Here is a 5,322-nt window from a genome sequence, read left to right as displayed (position 1 = left end):
GTCCTCGCAGGACTTCCCAGCGAAGGGGCGGGGAAACCCGTATTATCAAAACAAGATGGGTGTCCATCTTTCGTTTTGATAATACGGTCGGGGACGCCCAAATCTTGACATTTAGGTCGTCCCTAGAGAAGGCCATCCTTAGACTTGGTCGTTTCTGATTTTCAGCGATAATGGAAACTAAGGACGCCCATCTCAGAAACTACCAAATGCAAGCCATTTGGTCGTGGGAGGAGCAAGCATTCGTAGTGCACTGGTCCCCCTGACATGCCAGGACACCAACCGGGCACCCTTGGGGGCACTGCAGTGGACTTCAGAAAAAGCTCCCAGGTACATAGCTCCCTTACCTTGTGTGCTGAGCCCCCCAAAATCCACTACCCACAACTGTACACCACTACCATAGCTCTTACAGGTGAAGGGGGCATCTAGATGGGGGTACAGTGGATTTGTGGTAGGTTTTGGAGGGCTCACATTGACCACCACAAGTGTAACAAGTAGGGGAGGATGGGCCTGGGTCTGCCTGCCTGAAGTGCACTGCACCCACTAAAACTGCTCCAGGGACATGCATACTGCTGCGATGGACCTGAGTATGACATTTGAGGCTGGCACAAAAGAGTTTTAACGTTCTTTTTTGAGGGTGGGAGGGGGTTAGTGGCCACTGGGGGAGTTAGGGGAGGTTATCCCCGATTCCCTCTGGTGGTCATCTGGTCAGTTCGGGCACCTTTTTGTGCCTTGGTCTCAAGAAAAACTGGACCAGGTAAAGTCGTCCAAATGCTCGCCAGGCACGCCCTTTTTTTCCATTATGGGTCGAGGACGCCCATGTGTTAGGCAAACCCAAGTCCCGCCTTCGCTATGCCTCCGACACGCCCCTGGGAACTTTGGTCATTGCCGCGATGGAAAGCAGTTGGGGACGCTCAAAATCGGCTTTTGATTATGCTGATTTGGGCGACCCTGTGAGAAGGAAGCCCATCTTCCGATTTGTGTCGAAAGATGGGCATCCTTCTTTTTCGAAAATAAGCCTGAAAGTTTCTAGGCTCTGTTCCAGGCTTCAGGCTCATGACAGGCTAAGGTTGGATGCCTTCCTCCTTCACTGGGTGACAGGCCTTCTGTATGTGTATCCTCCCATTCCTCTTGTAGGGAAGACTTTCCTGAAACTCAGGCAAGACCACAGAACCATGATTCTGATTACCCTTACTGGCCTCTGCAGATCTGGTTCCCTCTTCTTCTGAAGTTATCCTCTGAAGAACTGTGGAGATTGGAGTGTTTTCTGACCCTCATCATGCAGAACAAAAGATCTCTTCTGCATCCCAACCTTCAGTCCTCCTCTGATGTAATTTCCTGTTTCTTTGAGGGAAGGCCTGAGCCAGCAGCCTGCTTTGTTCACGGATGCTGTCATGCTGCTGCTTTGAGGTAAAAGAAACGCAGGGTGGCAAGAACAAAAAGGGGGCTGTCACGGGAGCTGAGGGTGGGCAGGTGGGGACTGGGAGCTGGGACTGGAACTGGGAGCTGCCGGTAAGCATGGCTTGTGGTGCCCTCCAGAGGTCAGTACCCACCTGCCATGCTTACTGAGCTTACCAGGTTACGCCAGCTCTGGGGCAGCGCCAGCTCTGGGGCAGGAGTGTACAACGAGGGATCGCTCTTGCCCAGCTGATCTGGTGCAAAACCCGGCTCACAGATTTTCAGAAAATCTAACAACTGGCTGTTGTGAGCCAGTGCGAGCTGGCTGCAGCATACCACTGCTTCCACCCAGGGAAACCCTCTCTTTCCTCTTGCCTCTGGGAACTAGAATAGGTACATATCTAAAGTTTAAAGCAAAGATAGTGTTGCAAATAGCTCCCAGATAACCTATACAAAAATAGGATTCAAAATCAGATTGATGAATCAAAGCTTAATTAAGCAATTTATTGTTTAATAATAAATCATTCTTGCAAGTATGAGGTGTGTGTGTGTTCTGTCAGCTCTAACTTGGAGCTTGTCTCTATACACACAGATTTCTATAAGATTCCACAGACTTTATAGTTACATTTAAGTGTCTGCCTCTAAGTTTTTCTCATTGGCCAATGGTCGTCTGCCTGTCTGCTAGGGTTCTGCATAACAGCAGCTGGGACTTCTCCCCCTCCCTCTCTTTAGTCTCTTTGTTCATAGTTCCCTGTTATCTCACAGATGTGGCATTGGCTTCCCTCAGCTCTGGGACCTGCTGTCTTTTCTAAAGCTTGTTTGCCAGCAGTGTGGACTTCTTACCCCCCTTTTCCTCTCCCTTCTCCTGCTTAGTACAGATTCCTTTGTACAATAATTCAAACAGCTAAGATACAGTAAAATGCTTTCTTTTAAAGACATCTTAGCTAGGGTTTATTATATGAAAATGCCATATATTTCTATATTTCTTACAGGTAGGAAATACAGAAAACTATGATTGTTATGAGTTTTTTGTTTGTTTGTTTGTTTGTTTAAATACTATATGTTTCATGGTTACAATGCTGTGGCCCACCCCTTCAATGGCTCCTTCCTTCCCTCTGGTTTCTAGGGAATCCCACCCTTCCATTACCATGGACCTTTCTTCTTTGCAGGATTGTTACTTTTAAACAGAGTGTGCCTTCCAGTCCCACCCTCTCTCTCACTCTAGCTCTCTAGTTGCTGGAAAAACCAAGGAACATATACACCAGGCTATCTTGATTAGGAAACTGACCTGCCTAGAGGGAATTCTCCTCCCCTGGCTCAGCTTGTGTAGGGATTTCTCCTGCCTCCTTCTTACAAGGTATCTTCTTACAAGGTAAGTGCTGAAGATTATTTTCTTTCCCCCTTTCTCCAGGGTGTACAAATCCTAACATAGACCCAGATGCATCAACCATACGTAAAAAAAATCTAAGACGTTAAAGTCCTTAACGAATTTGAAAGAACGAAGCATGCAGCAAAAAAACAAGTCGCACATGTTTGGTGCGGTACTGAAAAGTACAATGTGTCAAAGATTCGTAATCCCTGTCGGTAATTGGCCCCTAAAGCATGCACAGAGCAGCCAAGCGTTAAGCTGGTTGCTCTGCGCATGCCACAAATGTCCAAAACAGCAACAACAACAACAAAAAAAACCCAAACAGTGGCTCCCCGCTTCCCTCTGCATAAAATAAAAAATGAACCCAAAATCGAAAAAGGATCGGGAGGGGGCAAAGGTGCTCGTCAGAAGCGTCCAGTATGGACGGCCTTGCCCCCCCCCCCCCCCCCCCCCCCGAGGTCGCCACTGCTCCCCGCTTCCGCTCGTATAAAATAAAATATTAAAACAAAACTAAAAAGTTTAGCAGGCCCGGTCCCCCTCCCTTCCTGTCTCTCTCTGTACTCCTTCTCCCATAGCTCCGCCTCCCGGCACCCTCCGCCCCCATGCCCCACCCCCCTGAGCTTGTCGCCGCCGCTCCCACCCTCTACCGGACCCCCCCTCCGCTTACCGACCCGCGCAGCGCCTCTCACCTCTGTGTGAAGGCGCTGCACAGGATGGAATAGATGATTGGCGATCACTACTGCCTCCTCCGACGTCTCTGTTCTTCCTGGGCCCGCCCTCCTCTGACGTAGATAACTGAGCCCACTCTCTTAGGGGACCTGGGTCTCAGTGTAAAACAGCCACCTCCCCTGGACAGGACTTTCTTTACTCTCTCTAACTCTACAGTCCTATCCTCCACCCCACAGCTGTTAGTCCATTTCAAATAATCCCCAGTGCCATTAATAACATGTCCACAGTCAGGTAAGTACCTTCTGGGTTTTTGAGGGAACCTTCTCTCTCAGCTTCCAATTCTCCTCCAGCAGGTCTCTTCCTTCACTTTCTCATTCTGACTTCATTCATTCCAGGTCCCCATCTCCTCTTCCTTTCTTGTCTTGGAGGGCGCTCTTTATAGGGTGGCCAATAATCCACCCCACCTCTTTAGGCCTCTCCCCCTGGTTCCAGAAAGGTCCAGGCCCATAACTCTCTCCACCTGTCTCTCTCCAACTCTGACCACTCCCCTAGTGGCCCCTTCTGGAAAAGCAAGTCCTGTATCCTGAGCACCCCCTAGCTGTCCCTCCAGGTCATTACGGGGACATACCCCTCTTGGCTCCCTCTAGTGACCAGAGTGGGCATTATCCCGACTTTCTGTAGGAGAGCGCCCTCTGGCGGCCTCCTCAGGGTAAGGCAGTCCTGTGTTTATCACAATGTGTGTGAGAGAGTGAGTGTGTGAGAGAAAGAGAAAGAGACAGAGAACATGTGTGTGTGTGCATGTGTGTGTGAGAGATAGAGAAAGTGTGTGTGTGTGTGCGTCTGTGTGAAAGAGAGAGAGTGTGAGAGTGAGTTAAGAGAGAGAGATTGAGAGTGTGTATATGTGTGTGTGTGTGTGTGTGTGAGAGAGAGAGAGAGAGAGAGACAGAGAAAGTGTGTGTGTGTGCGTCTGTGTGAAAGAGAGAGAGTGTGAGAGTGAGTTAAGAGAGAGAGAGATTGAGAGTGTGTATATGTGTGAGAGAGAGAGAGACAGAGAAAGTGTGTGTGTGTGCATCTGTGTGAAAGAGAGAGAGAGTGTGAGAGTGAGTTGAGAGAGTGAGAGTGTGTATATATGTGTGAGTGTGTGAGAGACATAGAAAGTGTGTGTGTGCATCTGTGTGCAAGAGAAAGTGTGAGTGAGTTGAGAGAGAGACAGAGTGTGTATATGTGTGACTGTGCGAGAGAGACAGAGAAAGTGTGTGTGTGCATCTGTGTGAAAGAGAGTGTGAGAGTGAGTTGAGAGAGAGACAGAGAGTGTGTACCCCCCTGTAGCCACCCAGCGATTCTTCTCTCTCCCCTGCCCCCCTCCAGCCACCCAGTGAGTTTTCTCTCTCCCCTGCCCTCCTCCAGCCACCCAGTGAGTCTCCTCTCTCCCCTGCCCCCCCTCTCCAGCCACCCAGCGATTCTCCTCTCTCCCCTGCCCCTCCCTCCAGGCACCCACCGATTCTCCGTCGCTCTTTTGAAAGCCCTGCCCATCTGTAGCCTTCCCTTCCAGTTCGTTCCCTCTGAGTCCCACCTTCTGACGTCATTTCCTCTTTCCGCGAGGGCAGGACTCTGAGGGAACGACCTGGAAGGGAAGGCTACAGACGGGCAGGGCTTTCAAAGGAGCGACGGAGACTCGGTGGGTGTCTGGAGGGGGGGGGGCATGGTAGAGAGGAGAATTGCTGGGTGGCAATGACGAACCGGGCAGGCCGGTTGGGCATTTGTTACAGACCTCCGTTGATCCACCGGTCCTGCCTCTACGTGCCGCTGTTACTGCCCCTAACAACGTCAGGACTCGGGATAGATCTGTGACGTGCCACGCATGCGCAGAACAGCACATGCACGGCACA

This window comes from Microcaecilia unicolor, chromosome 11, assembly GCF_901765095.1.
Source record: "Microcaecilia unicolor chromosome 11, aMicUni1.1, whole genome shotgun sequence".
NCBI lineage: Eukaryota > Metazoa > Chordata > Amphibia > Gymnophiona > Siphonopidae > Microcaecilia > Microcaecilia unicolor.
Note: the sequence above shows the minus strand (reverse complement) of the source record.